General features: G+C 36.4%; 2 long non-coding RNA genes across 2 annotated transcripts in view; one reads left to right on the forward strand and one right to left on the reverse strand.

The window, feature by feature from the left end:
• Positions 1 to 740: 740 nt before the first annotated feature.
• LOC120227045 lies at positions 741 to 2,516 on the forward strand. The gene is made up of 3 exons (XR_005527157.1): positions 741 to 792; positions 2,017 to 2,070; positions 2,154 to 2,516. It is a non-coding gene; the product is annotated as an uncharacterized LOC120227045 (long non-coding RNA).
• Positions 2,517 to 3,023: 507 nt separating this feature from the next.
• The window catches only part of LOC120227046, a 29,026-nt gene continuing 7,303 nt past the window's right edge, over positions 3,024 to 24,746 (reverse strand). The window contains exon 2 of the long non-coding RNA XR_005527158.1: positions 3,024 to 3,341. This is a non-coding gene — a long non-coding RNA (uncharacterized LOC120227046). The remainder of the gene's footprint in view (positions 3,342 to 24,746) is intronic.

Consider the following 24,746-nt stretch of genomic DNA (forward strand, 5'->3'; position numbering starts at 1 on the left):
CTCATGGGGAAGAATGCAGCTGAAGCCAATACTACGCAGGTCAGGAGATGAGGCACAAATTGGCATGGCCTAGGCATTGAGAGCTTGTACTTGGGCCCAAAACCTGGCTCACTACATTTTTGGGTAAATTACCTTAGCCTGCTTGGTCAGATTTCCTTGTGTGTAAAAACATAGTAATGATTATAGTATATAATTCATGGGGTATTATAAAATTAAGTGGAATAATATACCCAAAGTATTTAGAGCAGTGCTTGGCACATTGGTAGTACTTAATAAATATTAGCATTTTTATTGGATTAGCTCCTGACGAGCCAGCAGCATCCATTGCAGTGCTCCAAGATGTGTCATTATTTCAGGCTTGATTTAGGCCAATATCCATATCTGAGGGTGTCCAGGCCTGCCTGCTGGGGCACATAGCAGGAGGTTACAGGCAGAGGCCATAATGACAATCAGGTGGATGGCAGCACTGTGGTTCCAGATGGTCCTTTGGCAGAGGGTCACATCCATGGCTGGAAATAGAGGTGATGGGGTCCAAACCCCAGGGGATGGTAATGAAATTCTGAATAGGAATCCAAGTGAATACAATGGTATTTAGGTGAATATTGAGGCTTGGTAAACAAACAGATGTCCCAGGTTCACTCCCCAAACACCAAGTACAGGGCCATTGGCAATTGAGGACAATCACACTCCCCATTGTGACTTCATGATGATAATATAACAATCTCAATTTGGGGGGCCAAGATTGGCCCCAAAAATGGATTGGACTAGAACTGCAGTTTAAAGTATCTGCAGGTGAGTGATTTGGGGAAAAGCCATTTTAGAACATACAGTGGTATTTCAAATATTGTCTTACGTCTTTCTTGGTTTAAAAATGCCAAGGTTGATATTCAGGATACTGCCCTCAAAGCATGAAATTTATAAGTAATGGAGCCATGCAAGAATCTTCCTCTGCTACTTCAGGATGGTAAACGCTTCTCCTTTTAGTAGTGGTTTCCCCACAACTATGGTTTTCCGTATATTGAATATTCTAGTTGAAATGTAAAGTGGATGATGTATAGGGCTACTTGTACCTAGCCAAGATTGCCGCACAATAGTGCTCCATCAATGATTATTGATTAATTTATAGATTACTTTAGTATAGTCTAATTACCTCATATAACTGTGTCCACTTGTGCATGTAATAATTATTGCTTGAAGAGAACCGTGATATTTAAAATTTTTAATGTAAAGATTAGGTTGTAGTTGTAGGGTAATAGAAGCAAAGTATACTTGTAATGAAAACATTATCCAATCCCTTTCTTTAAATTCTTTGATTTAGTCCATATTTTATGGATTTAAATGTGTAAATTATTCTGTATGTCTCATTAAATTTTGATGGCATTATAGAGAAAAAACAGTCATATATTTACCTTTCTAGTAGGGAACATAATGTATTAAATCCCAAAGTAGGTAAAACAGGCACGTGTTTAAGATTGTTTCTGATAAATTAATGTGCAATAGATCCATCGCAGATGGTTATAATGGACAAGGTTCTTGTTGCAGACAACACAATTCACTCTAGTTTAGGTAGAAAGAAATAGACTCTAAACTGACCTCCCAAAATCACACTTGAAGCACTCTACCTCTGTCAAGAGCAGGTAGTTTCTGAATCAGAAGCTAGAGTCAATGCCACCCCTTCCCCATCAACTCTGCTTTGATGCACCCCAGCAAAATAGATTCTCTGTACACTTCTACTTCCCTCACATAATTTAATTAAAAATCAGGTTTATAAAGAAGCACCTGATTGGTACAAAACCTAAAAATATTTCACTCCAGCTTCATCAAATCCAGAAAATACAGCCTTATGTATTTTTTACTATAATTGTGTACTGGAAAGTAAGAATTTGCACTACATGGAAACAAACTATTGAGTGGTATTTTGAATATTCTCAAATGTTGAATAGCTACTTTAGATGTCAAGGAAATACATAAACATTAGGAATGTTTTATCATTATGTTTTATTTTATGCTTAACAGAACAGCCTCTAAAAGTCCATTTCCGTCCTTATCATGCATTGGACTACATAGAATGTATGTATCTAAAACCTGTATGGGAATTTTTGATGAAAGAAAACAAACTATCACAATGTTCTGTTATCAAATGTCTCCAACAGTGCCTTGAAAGAATCAGAAATCTGTGCCCTGAGAGAATCAGAAATCTGGATGAGACTCATCTACTTCTGAAACCATGTGGGGTCTGATTATGTAACCATTACATAATTCACAAACTCAACATCAGAATCTTGGTTTGGAGTATAGACAAGAGAGTGTGGTAAACTGAAAAGAACATATATATGCCAAGTCTTTTCTTATCGTTAGTGTTGAAAATATTTCCATATGTAGATACAAAGCCATGTGGAAACTCTTTGGTAATTTTATTAATCTATCATTTGCAAATTATTCACACAATGTGATACAATATAACTGCAATGCAATAAAGAAAATGGGGCTTAAACATTTTTTTTTATGTTTATTCATTTTTGAGAGACAGAGAGAGAGCACGTGCAAGCAGGGGTGGGGCAGAGAGAGAGAGACAGACAGACAGAATGTGAAGCAGGCTCCAGGCTCTGAGCTGTCAGCACAGAGCCCAACATGGGGCTTGAACTCACAGACTGTGAGCCCAAGTTAGATGCTTAACTGACTGAGTCACCCAGTTGCCCAAGAAAATGGAGCTTTAAAACATGATGTTAATAAAAATTTAATATCTGTAGCTTGACTAGTCAATTCTTACTTATTGCAGCCACACCTCAAATACTATGTTTAGATTGGTGCCCATATTTTAGACAAAATTATTGAAATCAGTGTTTCTCAGATAAGATGTCCAGGATGTGGAGGCAGACTGGGGGATTGTGACATGATAATAATAATAATGCGATAAAAGTAAAACAAGAGTGAGGTCAAGGAAATGTAAGTAGTGAAGCTAAAATGTGGGTTATGTGATGACAACAATATGTAGTAAATAGGAGCAAATCTGGTTTTCTGTATTATATCAATCAATGTGAAATGAAGAATAAAACCATGTTACTTAGAAAATTCATGATGTTAGATGCAGTAGAGCTGATGGAAGTCTACCATCAAAGAGGCTTGGCAGCATCATAGTGGTTGATCAGGAAAGATCTAATATTAAAGGATGAGGTCTCCACACTATTAGCCAAATATGGGATTTCCAAGACTCCAGATGTGGTAGCCATCTGTGTGACTTCTTCATTGGCAGCAAGTAGAAAAGTCCTCAGGCCTCTGGGAGGGTGGATATGAATTAGGATAAAATGTAGAAGGGGGTCCTTCCTAAAGGCTGGATCTGTCTGGAATGGAAGAAGGGGGGTAAACAGCAACGAGAGACACAGAGATCATTACTACTCCTCTGCATGCTACCCGCCCTCTCTTTTCTTTCTTTATATTCTTTCTAACACAAATCCAAAGATTCTAAAACAAAGACTATAGGAACACTCTAAGAAAATGCCACATCTATCTGGACAATATCTCTCACTTACCTGCCTTCATAGAGAAAGGGCTATAAGGAAGAGGAATCCTGATTCAAGCTCTCTAAATGAATACCCTACCTTTTCCCTTTATATATCCTACCCCATTTCTTTTGGCAAACATAGGGAGCTGTTATTTTCTCTTTGCTCACAGATTCGTGTCTTTTCCACTTATCCAAATCCCACCCAGCCTTCTTGACTCAGCTCACCTTTCAGCAATTCTACTCTTTTTTTTTTTTTTTATCTAGTTCACATGCTTGAGCTCTACCTCTCTGACAAATTCTTAGAGCATTTAAAGTCTGTAGCTTACAATTCAGTACTTAATATATCATCTATTCTTTGTTGTTGTTTCTTATATCTTAATCCTCTTACTCTGCTTAACAAAATTGCAAATGATACAAAGCTGTTTGAGATAGCTAATCACAGAAAATACAATTTACAAAAGGCAGAAGTAATGGGTGCAAGACACCAAGCTAAAATTTGATAGAAACAAATGAAAAGTCTGACCTTGGCCAATGACAATAGTATGTCATGAACTGCAAAGCATGATTAATTCCATTCTGTGCATTTTAGGTCCATTAAAAAATAATAAAGTGATAAAATTCTGTACATAGGAGTGAAAATGGATTTGCATGTATAGAACAGTAGTAACATATTACAAATTGTTTCTATATCGGAACTAGGTCTTTCATTTATTTGTTTATTTCTACACATTCATTAAGCATGTATGATGACCTGAGATGTGCCACACATTAAGCGCAGGGGAGGGGGGGAGAAAAATGAGCTGCCTTTCTTCTCAAGGATCTCACACATTGCTATGCAAACTGAAGACTGGTCTTCACTATGGGGAGCAAAAACTAAAGTCATGTTCAAAATTGCGGGAAAAGCAAAAGCTCAATATTAGTGATCAATAGGCAAATTATAGTGGATAAGGGGTCCGTGGAAACTGAAACAGTCTCTAGGAAGCACAATGTCTGGAAAGAACAAAGAAGAAGGTGATCCCATGGTCCTCATGCAGGTTGACCAGAAGAGGGATGCTGTTAGCTTCTCAATAACACATATCATGAAAAGAATTAGGGGATTACGGTGTACTGTGAAGGCAGCCACATAAAATTTAAAGATATGGGAAATGAGTCTTGTAATTACAAATGACAAAAGAACAAAGAAATAAAGAAGAGATAAAGATGATTATATTTAGATATTTGAAGGACCCGTGTAGGGCAAAGGGTTAGACTTGCTCTGAAAACACATATAGGGCAAAATGGGATGAATGACAGAGTGATAGAGAGGCAGATTTTGGCTAAATAACAAAGAGAGTGTTCTAACGGTAAACGCTGTCAAAAGTGAAAACATGCCGCCTTGGGAAGGAGAGTCCTCAAGTAAATGATCCACTGTCCAGTTGAAATTTTTATTGCATCATGCTTAACGTTCTTTCCATATCTAATAATGATGAAGATTTTGATTATATTTACAATGAAATATTTACTTCCATACTACTTATTGAGAATCTATTATCTTCTAGGCATCATATTAGGTATCATATATTTAGCTAGGGTATTTCCTGATTGCTGAAACAAGACACTTGCATAACTGATGGAAAGATAGCAAAAGGCCAAGTTAAAGGATATGGGGAAGGCAACTTAAAGTAGGCACATACTCCCAGAGGAGTTATGGGCTTTCTAGAAACCCTGAAGTTCCCTATCAGGACACCAAGCTGCTGTTGCTCCCACTGCAGTAAGTGAGAAATCAATCAGACATAAGAAAGTTCTCTTATTCTAGAAGGTTTTTTAAGTTCTATCCTCTACTCCTTGGCTGTTGTAGAAACTCTATAAGGGTAAACCGGGCCATCAAGTGCAATGGAGTGGGGCGAAACAATCCTACAGTTTGCTACGTGAGAGTGTGTATCAAAGGATGATTGCCCTAGAACGGGCTGCTCTAAGCCAACCTTGGCTTTGGGATTAGCAATGTCACAGGGAAAGTGGACTGGAGGTCCTGATGGAATGGACAGTCTGCGACTAGATTCCAGCTCCTGCAAAATCTCAAATTCTCAGAGGGCTTTTTAAAATCTTTCAAGTATAGATACTTATGAAAACAGACCAAATACCAAAAATGGCTAATTTTCCAAATCTGTTGGGAATCAGATTCTGTATTTACATACACAGAAAAATTATCATAATTACATATACCTACGTTTTATTTAATGAAAACGTGTTGATTTGTAACTATTTCTTACATTCCTCCCTACATGGGCTACATGGCATGGAAGGTGGTGCCCCTTTCTTATCCATTTTTGCAATGGACAGCATTGGTACCCAGAGCATTGCAGACTGCTGCTGTGTTCCTATCATACTGTGCAAAAGGTTCAGTATAATGGAATTGCAAAGTGGCAAAGGAGAAGTGCTACTTTCAGGGGCCCAGGAATCCCAGAAATAGTAAGAGAATGTTGGCCCCTGTATGAATACTATGAAACAGAAAAGTAACAAGATGACCAATCTTCATTACTGCTACAACATACCAGGATGCAGGAACCTGGAGCTACCAATGTAAGACCTGATTTCAAACTGATTCTGGATTATCTGTGATAGAATTAAACTTACACCAATAGCCAAAGTGTCTGTAGCTACAATAGTTACAGGAGATAATGCAATTGTATCGTCAAAGAGCTGAAGTTTACCCCAAAAATGCCATAGACAAATCCTAAAGTAAGCTAACAGAATGGGGAAAAAAAGTAATTGAAAAACAAATAAACAGCAGAATAATATCTGTTGGGTAGAAGTTTACTAAATACACGTTGTGGCTGAAAAAAAAAATTTGGCCAGCTTTGAATGCAAGTATCATAGAATCAATTTCTTAGGTATAACATTAAGTCTGAGTTCCTGGTGAAAGTAAATGAGTGTGACAATTTACTTACTGAGAATGTGAATGGTCAACTTTAAAAGTTTGACATTATGGAACCAGAACAATCATTTCTCGTCCTACTGGCTACTAACAGCTTCTCCAGTCACACTTACACACAAAAAGTGAAGTTTACTTACAGCAGACATGTGATAACATCACTAAAATATTTACACATACCAGAAAGTAATTCAGGGGCAAAAAATCAGTAACATTTCTTGAAGGACTTTTTCTTTGAAGCTTGGGCATGTCTCAAAAATCTTTCAACTTCAGATATTGAAAATCCTCTCTAAAAATCATTTCAGAGATGCTTAAAATTCTGGCCTCCATAGTCTCAAAGGGGGATAAGGAATAATCTTGTGAAAGTGTACCTTTAAAGAATGCTATTTTGAAGTTGGATGAGGGAGAAAAACATTCGTTTGAGCTATTTTGTTCCCCTTCCACTCTTTCTTCTAGTCTTTATACTCTATATTCTCCACCATGTCGAGATCAGGAATGACTTATCATGGATATTGTTGCACATGATTTTGCAGTTTTTCCTGCTCATGACATTTAGAGGTGACAAAGTTGAAAATCTGCTTTTAATTCATCCTTACAGGATATCAAGTCTTCTCAAATAGGACTTTTTTTCTTTAAAGATTCTTGGCCTAAGCTGAATTAAATAACTAAAAATTAAATATAGCTCTTTATGCTTCTAAAGATTAGCATTGTGATATAATCTAATTTCTATTATCCTGCTTTTTATTAGCATTTAAATTTTTATAAACATTTGCTGGCTCAAAACGGATATTATGTTCTTGTTAATGTTATCTATCTAATGCACTCTCTTATTCATAATAACTACTAATATTGTTTAACTATTTGAAAGTTCTTAATAATTTTTGTACTCCAAATTAACAGCTTTCAAAATCAACATTAATTATTTTAATAATTTTATTATTGTAATAAATAAATATGCTTATACTTCAACTGCCTAAAGAAGCCTAGCTCATGGAGGTTTCATTCCAAGTTGTATCAAGAAATCTTGCCTAGATCTGAAAATGGATCTTAATGAATATTCAGATGTTAACAATTGATTCAAGGACCACACCTTGTTCATATCTGTGATACCATTGAGCTGATTAGAGATGATGGAAATGTGTGTGATGGCACTGCCATTGAGCAGGCAGGTGACCAAGGTGCTAGAAAGAGTTATTTTGTTACTTTGTCTTTCAAAGTCTGAGGCTTAGGCTGAAACTAAGCATCATATTGTCTCTGAATACTGAAGGCAAAGTTAAACTTTAGGGTATCCCTGTTTAAAAAAACAATTCCTAGATAAATTTATGAAGAAGAAAAAAATAGAAAAATGATCTAAGTCTGTAAATAATCCCTAACGTGGAAGCTTGAATCATCCGTAAACCTGTAACAAGTTGTTTAACCCTGTCAGTAATTGGGTGATGAAGATTTAGGCAGCAATGAGCTGCCATTTCACATTCATCAGGCTGGGGGGAAAATAACAGTGAATATCAAACATTGGTGAGAATACATATAAATGAACAGCCACAAACAATTTGCTAATACATGGTAAATGTAAAGTTTCATATACCTCACAATGAGCAAGCTCGTTTTTCGTGTATATCATAGAGAAACATTTGCACATGTACCCCAGAGATACCTATGAGAGCTGTGTTGTATCCAATAAGGAAATGCTATACAGTAACTTAAAAGAATCAGTGGGATCTACTTCTATCAAATATAAAAAGAAAATAAAAGCAAGCTAGAGAATGGCAATTGAAACAATACAATACTTAGGTCATATTTTAAAATATGCCACACATGTCTTTTGTGGCTATAGTCACATAAACATATAAAAAAAATTCTTGTGCAGGTGACATAACAATTTGAAGATGGTGATTACCTCAGAGAAGAGAGCCAAATATAGTTATTCTAGTTTATTACTCATAAAATAGGTCTGAAAAATAAAATCTCTGGAAAGCAAATAATAGTATTGTCCATTTTTTTTACAGATGGGAAAAACTAAGGGGCAGAGAAACAAAGTAGCAGCCCCAAGATTGCACAAGTAATTAGGGGTATAGCAGAGAGCTGAATGAAAGCTACCTGGCTCCAGTGTCTAGGCTGTTAATTAATACATTGCGCTGTGCTGAATTGTCAAATGTTTCAGTAGAAACTGAATCTCCCCGCCACCCCCCATACTTTCATTACTTGGCAAGGAGGCTATATGAACCCACTTCTAGCTGATTCAAAACACCTCAACTAATAGTATCTTCATGGTCCCAGAAATTTAACGGAGGAGAGATATCCAAATATTTAGCTCAAATGAAGGAAGATACTCTTGCAAAGGACTTAACAATTTATTGTCTGCCAGAGAGTCTAAGGATCTTCCATACAACCCAGTCAACCCCTGAGATTTGGTTGCTCTGGTGATCAGTGTTTCTGTGGAGGGATCCCAGCCTGGCACTTCTCAGAACATCCAGCTGACTTGTATTCTGAGAAAAATCAGTTAAGAGGTTGGGAAAATGGGAAAAAAGTATTATAATTTTGTGATTTAAAATTTAACAATCAGCATTAAGGCCTTACTAATATTATCTAAGGAATCTGCTAATGTCAATTCGTAACCGGAACCAGAACCAGAGATACACACTAGCAGGATAATGTGGTCATCTCTGAGAGTCAGGACAGGAGCACACAGGAGAGCAGTGGTCACAACAGAATCAATCTTCTTTCTTGTAGCTAGCACTGTTTTACAGGTATGAGTTTGTGGCCCTCTCTGCTATAAACAATGAGTCATTCTTGCAAATAAAATATATATGAATAAATTTACATGTATCCTATGTATTATAGAACTACTATAACTGATATTCCAAGATATAAATTTGAGAAGCAAAGTAAATCCTTAAATTGACAATGTTAACAGGTGAGTTTGTATGCATCCTTAATGATGCTAGGACATCCATATGTTATGTTATTAAATGCCCAATGATGTGAGCTACTATTTGAATATTTGCTATAAGCTACAGTTCTCTGTAAAACGTACCCAATGCATTTATCATTGAAAAAGGAAATGAGCTTGGGGTACATAGCACAATGGCCCCCAAAGACGCTTGCATCCTAAGTGCAGAACGTGTGAATATGTTACCTTCTGTGACAAACTGGATCTAGCATGTGATTAAGTTACAGATCTTGAGAAGGGAGGATTAACCTGAATTATACAAATGGGCTAAATTTAATAGGAGTCTTTAAATGTTGGAAGAGTGAGGCAGAAGGTCAGAGAGGAAGAGATCTGAAAATGCTGCCTGTGCTGCTCACCTTGAAGATGATAAAAAGGACCACTAACCAAAGAATGCAGGTGGCCTCTAGAAGCTAAGAAAGGCTAAGGAAAACATGGTCCCCCTAGAGCTTCCAGAGAGAATGCAGCCCTACTGACACCTTAACTTTAGCCTGGTGACACTTTTGACCTACAAACTGTAAGATAATAAACTTGTGTTGCCTTAAGCCAGTCATTTTGTGGGAAACCAATATAGAGTTTATATGAAACAATCTGAAGATGTTTTTGAATTCACTTTTAATAGTTCAACCATAGTGTCAATAATAAAAGGGAAAATTTCTACATCTGCAACATTTGTCACATGCAAAGATCAAGAATATGGAACAGGGAAGTTTCCATGTTTTCATAATTTTAAGAGTAGCTTTTAAGTATTTGTGGTGTTCTTCAATATTTTAAATTATTTTATTTGACCTTTATTTGGTGTAAATAGTTGCTTCTTTTATTTATTTCTATTATCAAATGACTATCAGGTAGGTAACATTATATGTGTTACTAAAATATATACTTTTTTCACTGGTTCAAATATTACAAAACTGTGCATTGATTACTATATATTTTCCTTTTTTAGTAAAACATTCTCTAAAGCTGTATATAACTCTGTCATGGAAAAATGATTACTTGGTTATTATTATTGTGGCTCACTATAATTTTTAAATATGTAAATAGCTATAAAATATAGAATGTCTTATGATTTCAAGAATTCTGGAGGATTCCTAGGAATTTTGATTTACTGTTCTTGATTCCTGAACATAAATAAGTATTTAGAATTTGACAGGACTAGGTAACAGTGTGCATCTCTTAGAGATTACAAAACTAGTAACTCCTTTCTTGAGTCTATACATTCAAAGCTATGTCCTCTAAAGAAAATACAGTCTATCAGACTTGTAGGTAGTATCTTCCAATCAGGCCTGGCAGAAAATAAATTTGAATGCTATAAATAACAAAGATGAATTGCTGGAAAACCATGATAAACTAATGATTATAATCATACTAATTCTATTGCCACAGTATAAGAACAGTGGTTGAAATGCTTCACATTCATGGTACTATTTGGTAGAATTCAGAATAATTGGAATAGATCTAAGGAGACCTAACCTAATTGAATAGCTCTATCTCTGAGACAGATGACACTATACTATCATTTGAGTGTCCCCATGTTATTTATGCATGGGAAAGCACAGACTTGGAGTGGCTAAGTTACTTTGACACCAATTCCCCCATTCCTACTTTATCTGATACTCAGCCATTCACAAAAGTCATCACCTAATGAGATGTGTACATAGTCTTTGAATTAAACATTTCTAGGACTGGAATTGTTCATTGTATTCTGTTTTATTTCGAAGAAGTGAATGTAATGTAAACCAATTACTGGCAGACTAAAACCTTGAAGGAATGACTTTTCATAACATGATTTTCATTTTTTTTTGTGGATATACAATCAGCGATCATACATTTGGGCATACATTTCAGAGACTTTCAGGAAAATGACAAACTAGACAAACCTCATGGCTTGACACCTCCTTTGCCAGGGGACGAGGTGATGCCTTTCATGTTGCAATGAAATGTATATTGGGCATGAGTGTTCTCCGAAGCTGAGGCAAGTTTGAGGATCTCTGGGAACGGTTTCATAATTCCATCTCAAACACAGAAAATAAACTTCTACTCCAATGTCCTAATTAAGACTTCTGAGATTGAGATAGCAAAGGAAGATGCAGAATCCATTCTCTTTATTCAGGCATTCTGACAGAGAACTGTAATGAAACATCTGTTGTGTAGTATGTTTAAAACAAAATCACAACCACAACAAACAAGCTTTTCCTATACTACCTGAGACAGAGCCTCCCTTTGTGGGCCTTGACTAGATTGACACCCCCCAATTGCTCTATATTCTCCTGGCTGTAAGTTGATGGCCTCTATCCTTTCTCTTTCACTTTGAAGACCTTCCATAGTCTAACTGCTTACTCCCCCAACTCTCTTTTGGTTTCTCAAAAAAAAAAAAAAAAAAAAAAAGAATGAATGAATGAATGAATGAATAAGTGTAATACCAATTAGACAAATAATATGTATATTAATTATAATAATTAAACTTGAATCAAGTAATATTTAAACGGAAAGAATTTTTAATGATTATCTGTTTCACCTACATTCATTTTCAGACTCCAAAAATAAGATCAAAATGCTTTTGGTATTACTGCATATTTTAATCCAAAGTCCTTTGTACTTAACAGTAAATATCATGTTTCTTCCATTTTTCTTTATTTTGATATATTTCAGGATGTCAAAAAGCCAACATGGGCTTCCATCCACATTGCTAACTACCACATTTTATTTGAAGCCATAATCAATCTGTAGAGGGAAAACAAAACGAAAAACAAACAACCCTTCGGGTAGATCTTTAATTGCATATGAAATCGACAATATGAGGCTTTTGTGAAGTTGTAATGGTTCAGTTTGTTACAAATCATCAAAAATGGAGACACATTTCATGAAGTGTATTTAATTGCAATAATAAATTATTATTATACCTCTTCTGAGGTTGTCAATAGCGATTATTTTCAAATCTTTGTATATATTTAAGTTACTGCATTCTCTTGTGCCAAAGTTCATTCTTTATTTTCTTCCAAACTTCATTTGTCAATTACATAAAAGTTTGTGCACCAGTACCTCCATCCATTGTTAACCAGTGCAATGCATTTCTTCTTTATAGTATTTGTCAGCCTTGTGATAATACAATTATATGTGTACCTATTTCTTTAGTGTGCCTCTGCATAAGTTTTATGCAGGCAGAGTGTGGTCTGAAATTGTTCATTTATTTTTGAATAATTAATGCAATATGATGGAACTGAATCATAGGCATATGAGCTAAATTTTTTCCTCAATGGAAAGCCCTTTGATCTCCCTCACAGTCATAGATTTGGGAGATATTTTAGGACTAATTTCAGACTCTATTGCATGAATCTGTTGCATTAATGGAAGCAATGATATTCATCATGAATTTATTGAGCAGTGATTACATGCGAGATTTGGGGTTTCAAAGAGTTCTGACATTTTCTCAATTTAACCATAAATTTGAAAGATGCAACATAAAGCATATTTGAAGAATGTTATGGGTTGAATTTTGTTTCCCAAACAGATAAATTATAAACCTAACCCCTAGTACCTATGAATGTGACTATGCTTAGAAATAGGGTCTTTGCAACTGTAATCAAGTTCAGATGAGGTCAGACTAGATTAGGATAGACCCTCCTCCAATGTGACTGGTTTCTTTATAAGAGGAGGAGAGACACAGACACAGACACATATAAAAGAGAATGCTGTATGAAGACAGAGGCAGAGATTGGAGTTAAGACATTCAGAAGACAAGAGACACCAAGGATTAACTGCAACCATCAGAAGCAAAGAGAGAAGCAGGGAAAAAATTCTCTCTCAGCCCTTCCAGTGGGAACCAACCCTGCTGTAACCTTGTTTATAGACTTCTAGCCTCCCAGATATGTGAGAAAATAAATTTCTGTTTTGTAAGCCGCCAAGTTGTGGTACCTTGCTACAGCAACTCTAGGAAACGAATACAAAGAGTTGCTGAGATGAGGAGGAATTTAAACTTGAGCAATAGACAGATGGGAATTTGCATTCCAGCTCTTCAATTCAATGACTGAGTGGCTGGGCAAGTTACCTAACCGCCGTTAATTAGTTTCTTCATTTGCAAGGTGAGGACTGTTAAACATATTCTAAAACTTGTTATAAAGATTAAGGATAAATTTAAAATATTTAATGCGGTGTGTATTATTATATGCTAATGTAATAATATATATTCAATACATTGTTATCATTCTTACTCATCGCCAGAAGTGAGTAACTATTCCTAACTTCTGCATTGCTTAAGATGAGAGGCACAGTGGGTATTATTTCACTTTTAGTTTATACCGCCCAGTGTGCACATTTCAGACACTCAAAAATACTTTTTTGACTGACGTAATGGTTTTGAAAGCAATTGAAAAGGTGAATAGCAGATGTCTAAGCTGTCTCTTTTTCTTTAATGAGGGAAAGGGATTGATCTGTCAGTATCAGTTTGCTTGAAATTCACAAAAATATGCAGTCCTTTAAGAAGAGAATAGAAGGGTTTCAACTGAGACTTGACCAGTAAGCATATGATACAGAAGGCACCTTGTGAAAAGCAATGTGCCCCATTCTCACTGGCCATTCAGGAAAGCAAGCAATGATTGTTCTTTGAAGCACCAGGATCTGTCCATGGCCATTCAGCCCTGTCACTCTGAAAATTAGAAAGTTGAATGAAACTGAACATTTGTTAGTAGTGTTTGTTCATTAGTTCATTTCCTTCTTTGTAAATACGATGTTTAATATTCATCAGGAGGATTCCTGGCCCATCTTGATTGATCACCTGTAAACTACTGGAGACAATTCCTGTTGGTGAATGAGAAACATAAACTCGTTTATCTTTATATCATATCTGTTGCAAATTAAAGTAAAAATGTAGAGTTTGCACACTAAAATGGTTCTACTGTGGAGCAATGTGGCTATAAAACAGCATGCTAACAAGCATGACATGATGAATGTAATGCAATAAACTGCCATGATTTCCATTTTTCCCCCCAGCAGATCAGAGAACTCACACCTATTGAGGATACAATAACAATACTCCAGGGAGCCCAGCAAACCACCTTGAGGGCAGCAATCCTCAGCCTGCCCAGAGTAGATGTTCAGCCACGCCAAGATGAGAGACACTTAGCCTCACATCATTGCCACACATCTCCTCCCACTACATGTGAATGCACATGCTGACAACCACAAAATGTGCAATATTGGTAGAGGGTGGGAACAATGTTAGAACAAGGAGTGCCCTGAAGTAACATTTTGCAAGAGGCAATTTCTTTAGCCTTCGCAAAAACAAAGAGCCAATCCCCATTCTTACCTTTCAAGGCACTGTTATAATAAAGAACAGGGGAGTCATTATTTGGAGATATTTTATGTTTGAAAAGAGTTCCCAACACAAATCAGAAATAATTTAATAAACTCTTTTTTGGATTCTATCTATATACTGTAAGAACTTGTGACTTGGGGAAAGTGAAAGGCAGGGGGTAAATCCACTTCCAAAGTACTTCACTATACTATGGATTTTTTTAATAATGTAGATCAAGTTCCAAGTTTCTGTGTACCTAACAATATTGAAGTCTATCGTTCACGCTATGGCATACATGTCCATATTTCCCACTTCCCAAGACCTCTTACAGTCTAAACTCTCCATATCATAGTTCTCCTTCATCTCTAAAATGTTTACCTCTCTGACAATTGTTTTCATTTTCCTAGAACATTAAAAGTATTTTTTAAGTTGGATAATACAACATTAGCCATTCATTTAATTTTGTTTTTACCATTGACCTTATGTTACAGTTTTGTCAAAGAAGGAAGGAAGGAAGGAAGGAAGGAAGGAAGGAAGGAAGGAAGGAAGGAAGGAAGGAAGGAAGGAAGGAAAAAAGGAAAGAAGGAAAGAAGAGGAGGAGATGGAGAAAGAACGGGAGGGAGGAAAAAAAGAAAGCTTTTTATCAACAGACACCAGTCTCATTGTCTAGTAGATTCCCAAGAATTACTTTAACAAATCAAGGGCAACCACAACTTACTGGCAAACCAAATAAATATTCTGTTAATTTTATTTGTCAGCTAAGTTGTGTGAGAGTTATCAAGAAATCATGTCAAAAATGGTGTGATCTGCATGCTCTCCCATCTAGCTAAGATAGAGTAATTGCAACTAGGTTTCCCTTTCCACCTGAGGCAACTTAAATATATAGAAAGTATATGAAACAATGTTTCTCAAGATGCTGAGCATTAACTTGTGGCGGAGAGCATGTTAAGAGTATATATAAGAATAAAGAGACATGAGCCCTTTGACTGCCCCCTGCCTCCTGCTGGGAGAGAATTTTCAAGCTGCAGCACAGGCAGTGGGACTTGGGGAGCTGAGTGAACTTCTTGAGTGCAGGAAATGAGCCAGAAGTCCCGGAAATCTAGGTGGCTAAAGTTTGCAGGGCAAATTATTTGAGGGGTGAGAACTACACAGTGAGGCAATTCTGGGGCTCTGCAGAGGAAACCACCACCAGAGTGTTCAGCTGGATGCCTATCAACACACGAATGTGAAGAAACTGCCCAAAGCTGGGAAAAACTACTCCAAAGGATTAGAGGGAACAACACATAGAGTTCATACAGGCTGGTCATAGTTTGTACTCAACAGTCAGTGAAATTCCTTATAATAATTTGCCAGGCATCAGGTAGAGAAGGGCTTTGCCTCTGTAGTAAATAAAAATGAACTCTAGACCAAATGACTTTGTCTTACCAAACAAAACTTTATAGAAAGAGTTGCAAGGATCAAAATGTTTCCAAGTGACTTAACTAAATCCTAGAACAATACTCAGTAATATTTATAGGAATATAGGACACAAAAATATTCAGCACCCACCTAGTTAAAGTCTACACTGTCTGGTGATGAGGTTTTGGGGTGATGGTGTGGGGTCCGGAGTCAACAATCAAGAAAGAATTCTTGAAGAAGTCTCTGATGCAAAAAGGTGGTTTTATTAAAGTACAGGGACAGGACTGGTGGGCAGAAAGAGCTGCCCGGGTCCATGAGGAGAGACTGGTTATATACTATGGAGTTGGAGGAGGTAAAGTCCAGAGGAAGTTTCCAAGGAGATTTTCATATGCTAAAGAAGACTCACTGGATCCTGGAGGCCTAGCTATTGTCAAGATAAGGTCATTCTTCCCTCCGGCAAAGCATTAACATTAACACAGTAGGGAGTTCCTAGAAAAATGTTTACTCTGCTTGCCTCAAGTATTGGTCAATGGTCTGCACTTTATAAGGAAATTTAATTTTATCTGTCATTTCTTTATGCCTTTGTCTCCCGTGTCATCTAGTATATGACCAAGCAAGGAAATCTGACCCAGAAATTACACAAATGCTGGAAGCAGTAGAACAGGACACTAAAACAGTTACAATTGTATCTCATATGTTTAAGGGGCAGGATGAAATACACAGCATGTTAAACAGACACGAAAGATACAGACACAATCTACCAGGATCTTGTAGAAATGCAAATTACAAAATCCACTAGGAAAAATATATTAAATGATGTTAATGGCAGATTAAACACTGCAGAAGATAGTTTAAACTCATTGCAATAGAAACTTTCCAAAATGAAATAATGAAACCGAAAGAGAGACAACCATGAGAAAAAAGAAGTGGGGAATAAGTGAGCTACAATTAGAATCCCTTAAGGAGTCAAAAAGAAACAAATACTTGGAGAAATAATGGTCATATATATTCCAAATCTGATAAAACCAAAAACCCACAATCCAAGAGTTTCAACAAACCCCAAATCCCCCAAATTGAAGAAAACTAGCAAGTCACATCATAACCACATTGCTCAAAACCATTAATTAAGAGAAAAGTCTTAGAAGTAGCTGAAAAGGGGGATGGGGATGATTTGAACAAGAGAACCATGAAAACAGTGAACTTCATTTTGGAACCAATGCAAAAGAGAAGACAGAAGAATAACATCTTTAAAATATTAAAAGCAAAAAGACTCAATCTAGAAATCTTTACCTGGTGAAAACACCCTTCATAAATGACAGCGAAATAGACTTTTGCAGTTATACAAAGCTGAGAGAACTCATCACCAGCATACCTGTACTACAATAAACATTAAAGGAAGCCTCATATACAGAAGAAAAATCTAGCGCTGCACAAAGAAAAAAACATACAGAAGACTAGAAATTATAATTCATTGGATACATAGAAATACTTCTTATTGTTTGCATCTCCTTAAATATGTTGGACTCTGTTAAGGCAAGAATACCAATAATATGCTATAGAATAAAAGCATACATAAAAGTCATACATATGACAAAACTAATTTAAAGTCCACAAGATAGATATGAGATTATATAATTGAAATAGTTTAAAGATGTTTATTTATTTATTTTGAGAGAGAGTGAGAAAGCATGAGCAGGGAAGCGACAGAGAGAGAGGGGAGGAAAGAATCCCAAGCAGGCTCTGTACTATCAGCTCGGAGTCTGATGTGGGGCTCGATCCTACAAACCATGAGATCATGACCTGAGCCAAAATCAATTGAGTTGGACCCTCAACCAATTGAGCCACCCAGGCACCCCATGAAATATTTTTGTCATATGCTATAATATCACTAGAAGGAAGAGTATTTTAAGGTAAGCGATCTTAAACTGAACAACCACTAAAGTAACAGAATTATAGTTAATAAGACACAAAAGACATAAAATAGAATCATAAACAAACTTTCACTTATTGCAGACAACTGCAGAAAAAGAGGAAAAGTGGACAAAAACCAGATAGGCCGGGTGAAAATAGATAGCAAAATAGTAAAGCTATACCCAACCATATCAATAATCTCGTAAATAGAAATAGTCTGAACATCCCAATTAAAAGAGACTGATAGCCCGACTAACAAGCTACACAAAACTATATGCCACCTACAAGAGACCTAGTGTAACTATAATGACACAAACATGTTAGAAGTAAAAGGATGGATGGACATGCACCAGGTTAAAGGTAGTCATTATCTAATATAAAGAGAGTTATTTCATAATAAAGGAGTCAACCAATTAAGAGAAAACAGCAAATATAAACATTTACACAGTTAATTAAAAGTTTCAAAATCTAGAAAGCAAAGACTGATACAATAACAAAAGGAAATAGATACATCTTTGCAAAGACCTGTATACAAATGTTCACAGCAGTTTGAGTTTTCATAGCCAAGAGCCAGGAATAGCCCAAATGTTCATTTGGTAAATAAACAAATTGTGATACGTCCATACAGTGGGCAACTATAAATTAATAAAGAGAATAAACTATCATGACATGCAGAAACATGAGTGAATCTCAAAATAATTATTCTGAGTGAAAGAAACCAGACAAGAAAGAGGACCTTCTGTATGTGTCCATTTAATTAAGATTCTGGAAAATTCCAACCAATCTATAGCCACAGAAAACAGAGAGGTAGCCATTTAGGTGTTGAGGGGATGGGGTGGAGAAATGAAGGAGAAATGAAGACTGGCAGATGGGAGAGAATACAAAGAGACATCAGGAAACTTTAAAGTGATGCATACGTTTCTCATCTCGATTGTGGTGATGGTTTCATAGATGTACACATATGTTTAAAAGAATCAACAGTTTAAATATATATACTGTCTGTCATATGTCAATTAAATACTGTGATTGAAATTCACTGTTGATGTGGCTAAAATTACTTGCCGTAATGGCTATACTTATGGTCTCTGTTGACATGACCTAAAAATAATATGAACATGTGTAGCCATCTTTGCGTGGTTTCTGTTTCCCTTCAGTCTTATAATTGTCTTTGAGTGAATGTTTTTTCTTCACTTACTCTAAAATAGAAATAACTCTCCTATTTTATTAGTTTTTTTAAAAAGTGTTTAACGTTTATTTACTTTTGAGAGAGCGCACGAGTGGGAGAGGGCCAGAAAGAGGGAGACAGAGGATCCCAAGCAGGCTCCGCACAGTGAGCACAGAGCCCGACGTCGGGCTCGAACTCACAAACCATGAGATCATGACCTGACCCGAAATTGAGAGTGGGGCACTTAACTGCCTAAGCCACCCAGGTGCCCTATTTATTTTAAAATTATTTTAAATAAGATGAATGTTCTAGGGCTGCAGTATCCAAAATAATAGCCACCAGCCACTTTTGGCTATTTACATTTAGATCAAAGTTTTAAGAAAATTTAAAAGTTTGTCCTCAGTCACATCAGTCACATTTTAAATACTTAATGACCAGTTGTGGCTGGTGGTGACCACCTTGAACAGTGCAGCTATGTAACACTTCTAAATCTCAACAAGTTATATTGTATAGTAGGTGCACACAATTAAAAGTATAAGAAATAGGGCTGGTAGAGCTCTGCTTTGAGACTGAATAGGTCTTGTGAAAGTCAGTTTATCCAAGCTACCTGTTTTTCTTCATTAGTCAGTTAGTAGAATTGACCTTTTGTAATATGCCTTTCCATGCCCCACATCTAGGACTGATTCTATGGGGACACTCTGTGTCATTGGGAAAATATCTCTGGGTGGGACACCAACATGTGTCTCTCACATATCATGTGAACACATACCACTTCTTTCATATAGCTTCTATTTAACATCTGTGGGGTTGATGGGTAAATAACTTCACTGTACCTTCCTTGCCCATCTATCTAAATCAGTACCCATCTTTGAGGTAGAATATTTTGAAGAGCAGAGACAATGTGACTGGATAAATGACAATTAAGACAAATACATGCTAAGAGTTAGTGAGGCATTGTATCATCTTCTTCTTCAAGTTTACTCTCTCTTTTTGGAATGATCTTCTCCACTAGGCTCTCCCACTACCACTCCCTTACTTTCTTCCTTACCAACCTGACTATCACCAAGGCGATTCCTATTCAGCTTCAGTACCCAGCTCAATTATCATCTCCTGCAATTTATAAGAGGAGTTTACTGATGTTCTAGACTAATTTAGGTTCACTCTATTACTCCTTTTTTTTTTTTTTTAAACAATCATCACACTTCTGGTTAAATAATGTGTACTTAACCATCTTACATATGTTATTAGGTTGAAGAGGGCAATGACATCATTTTTCTTGAAACTCTTTACCCTTGAAACCTGGCCCAGTACCTGGTACATAGTGAATATGCAATGCGCATATAATATATTTGTGTTGACTACCTGAAAATCTTTTGAACTTCTATTTCACTGAGTATGTTGAAACACTCCTAAAGAGAACGAGTGGGGTAGAAAGTCATCATAATAAGCTTCTACATATTTTTTGAGATTTAACATATCCCTTCTGACATTGAGTCATTCTATCTTCTGGATTCTCATGACCCATTGTCAATATCTCTATCAGAGCACTTACTGCCCTGTATTGTAAACTGTTTGGCTGATGTCCATCAATGTGGGCTTCTCAAAGGTTACCAATCATATCATTTTTTTTTGCAATCCCTTAGTTATGATGTGTAAAGTACACTAGAATCTCAATAAATGTTAGTTCATAACATTCATGAAATATGATGTGACTTGCCATTTCGAGTTTGAAAAGAAAAGCTCAGGAGAATTCACAAAATCTCTGTGGTGCACTCGACTTCAGAGTCTAACCAAAGAGCTTGATTTCAGAAGCATACCAAAGCACAAAAGCTCAGTTTTTAACACAGTTTTGAAGGTTGGTCGAAGGTGCCACACATAGGTCAATTTCAGAAATTTATGCTATTAAATTAAGCATCCAAAAAGGAATTTATGTGTCCCAGGGAACATAAAAAGCCATGAGTTAAACATGGATTCTTCATGAACAGTCATTTCATTTCAAAGAGTTTTCAAGGGAAAGTTAAACTTTTGCCCTTGGTACAATAGTTTATTTTTTGATGTCATAATCTCTTCAGTTTTATTTTTAAACACTCTAAGTCATGTTACTAATTTGAAACTTAATCATATGATTTTTTTTGTTCATTCATCTAGAGGTGAAGTATTGAATGTGAACATCACAGTGCAAAGATCTTTTATTAAATAAAGTTATTTCAAAACAGCTTGATTAACTAGATAAGCCTCAAGGGCTTGAATGATGGGGTAAAATTTGGATTGATAATCTTGATATGTTTCAGGAACATTTCTTAATTACAAAATATATTTGACACATTTTTGTACTGTCTTACATTAGAACTGATGTCATAGTCTTAAGTGTATAAACCTGATCTTCCAAATTATTTGTAAACTCTTCATTTGTTTTTCAAGTTTATTTATCTATTTTGAGAGACAGAGAGCATGAGCACAGAAGGAGCAGAGAGAGGAAGAGAGAGAGAGAATCCCAAGCAGGGAACCAACTCATGAACAGTGAGATCACGAACTAAGCTTAAATCAAGAGTTGGACGTTTAACAGACTGAGCCACCCAGGTGCCCCTGTAAACTTTTAAAATGCCAGCCCCATGCCATCTCTTCTCTAATACTTCTTACAGTACCTAACAGAGGCAGAGCATAGAGGAGGCATTTAGTCAATTTTTTTAAAACAGTATAAAGCACCTACCTTCCATCCATATCAGGGTTTATTAGGACTGGACTTTCCCTAGAGCCTAAATTGTATCTTTGAATGTCTCAACCATGAGAGGTTGATACTCCAGAAAGATAGAGTGTTTGGGGCAGTCCTGTGTTTTGAGACCCTTGGCAAATTTTGATCCCAGAAGAGATTCTGCATTTTTGTCCACCAAACCAAATATTTGACCATCTCCTCTAATAATTCACTAAATAATTTGATACCACCAAGTTCAAATGTTAGCAACCCATTTATCTACTTGTTAAATATTTTTGGAGTGCCTATCATGTGTCAGGCATTATGGGGGAACTGGGCGTTCAAGTAAGAAATCTATATCAGCAGCCAAAGGAAAGTGATAATTAGCAGGAAGCTGGGAAGTGGTATTAAGACAAATAAAGGGATAATTCTAATTTCTTAGAGTTTTTGTGAGGACTAAATGAGATAATTATATAAAAATTACCACAGTGACTAGCACATTATATGTATTTCACATCTGGTACCAACCATTACCATGAACTAATTGGGCCAGTCTGGAAAATCATTTTTCGTTCTACATATTTGTGACTCAGTATCACAGATTGGTATGTAGCTGGAGAGAGTTTTCCCCAGAGTTCAGCTTGCATTTTTATCTTTATTTTTACCTCTCTCGGGATAAAAATACCTTCTCTGCTCAGTTAAGCCCATTTGCTAGATTCTGAATCATTATGCAATCTCACATCCAACACTTATCCTTAAGGAAACAAATAGGATTCACATAAGCAATGTTTCCACTTAAAACCTTTTCTCCACTTAACCATTTTCAAAACTTGTGTGTGGAAGGAATGGATAGTGCTGGGGGATCAGTGAAGATTGATTGTAGAAGTGACTATAAGTAGGTGAGGTCAGTCTTGGGGAACTGCGTGTCAAAAACCATTGGGCACTATTAACCATCCAAAGCTACAGAGTTCTTGATGCATGCCAGGAAAGACTTGCATGTGTCTGCTAGTCTGGAAAGAACATGGATTGCATTCTGTTCTTCCCTGTGAGTGTAAGTCCTTAAAAAAAAAAAAAAAGAACTTTCTGATTAACCATACATTAAGTGGATTGCCTACTCAGTAGATGTCCAGAGCTTCCTATGACATAGTAAAGAATAAGGAATGGTGGAACATTTGAGCTTTGGCTCTGACATTACATTAGCTGAGTTACCTTGAACAAGTTGTTCATCTTGTATGAATCTCTGTTCCTTGAGATATCAGCAGGTACCTTCCCTCACCTTCCCTCCCCTTTCTACAGAAACACCTCTTTACCCATTGACTTAAGCCATGTAGTCATCTAGAAAAGGAACATAGACCAGTATTCTCAGCCTTTAAATATGCACTGAGATTTATATACCGTTAAATCTCACTTAAAACATAAGTCATTGCCTTAAAATTTGAAGGGCACTGTACTTTTATTAGTAGCTTTTCTGTTTCATGCATCAAGATGCTATAGTCAGGCTGGCTTCAGTTTTATAGGCATTGGCCTATAAAGTATGATTTAAAGACAGACCTTGGCCAACACAATATTGAAGAACAACAAAATTGAAGGACTGACATTATGTGGCATCAAACATTCAAGACACTAAATTGGTGAAATATTTGCAAAAGATAGGGCACCTGGGTGGCTCAGTCAGTTAAGCGTCCCATTCTTAATGGGACATGATCTCGCAGTTTGTGAGTTTGAGTCCGGCATTGAGCTCTGCACTGACATGTGGAGCCTGCTTAGGATTCTCTCCCTCTCTCTCTCTTTCTCTCTTTCTCTGCCTCTCCTGTCCACTTTGACTCTCTCTCTCTCTCTCAAAATAAATAAATAAACTTAAAAAAATATTTGCATAAGACATATCTGATAAAGGATAATATGTATTACCCACCATAAACATATATTGGATAACACATACAAAAACTCTAAAAACTCAATAATAAGAAAACAAACAACTCTATTAAAAATTGGACAGACATTAACAGACATTTTACCAAAGAAGATATACAATTGGCAAATGAGGATATAAAAAGGTGGTCCACATCATTTATCACCGGGAAAATGGAAATGAAATCAACAATGACATACCACTACACCTGTTAGAATGGTAAAAATTAAGAACATTGACAACACTAAATGCTGGCAAGGATGTGATGCAGCAGGAACTCTCAGTTCTCGCTGTTGGGAATGCGAAATGTTACAACCACTTTGCAAGATGGTCTGGCAGCTTCATACAGAACTAAGTATACTCTTACTACATGCTACTAGCAATCATGCTTCTTAGTATTTACCCTCCCAAAGTTGAAAACTTATGTTCACATTAAGCTTTCACACAGATGTTTATAGCAGCTTTAGTCATAACAGCTGAAAGTTGGAGGCCACCAAGATGTCCTTCAGTAAGCAATGGATAAATAAAAATAAGCTAGGACACATTCAGACAATGGAATATTATTCAGTGCTAAAAGGAAATGAGCTACCAGCCATGAAAAAGCACAGAGAGATTTCAGGTGCATATTGCTAAGTAATAGAAGGCAATCTGAAAAGGCTACATACGGTGTGAATCCAACTATATGACATTCTGGAAAAGGCAAAATTTAAAATGTAAAAGGAAAAAGTAAAAAAGATCAACGTTTGACAGGGGTTGGCAGAGAGGGAGAAGTGAATAAAGAGGATGTGGAGGAATTTTAGGGCCGTGAAATTATCCTACGTGATACTATAATGGTGGATACATATTATTACACATTTATCCCAAACCAGAGAATGTACAACACCAAGATGAACCTTAATGGAAACCATGGTCTTTGGGTGATAATGATGTGTCAATGTATCAATTGTAACAAACACACCACTCTGGTGAGTGCTGTTGATAGTGGGAGAGGCTATGCATGTGTGGGGGTGGGAAGTAT

The sequence above is a fragment of the Hyaena hyaena genome, unplaced genomic scaffold, assembly GCF_003009895.1.
Source record: "Hyaena hyaena isolate Hyena2069 unplaced genomic scaffold, ASM300989v1 scaffold_1970, whole genome shotgun sequence".
Lineage (NCBI taxonomy): Eukaryota > Metazoa > Chordata > Mammalia > Carnivora > Hyaenidae > Hyaena > Hyaena hyaena.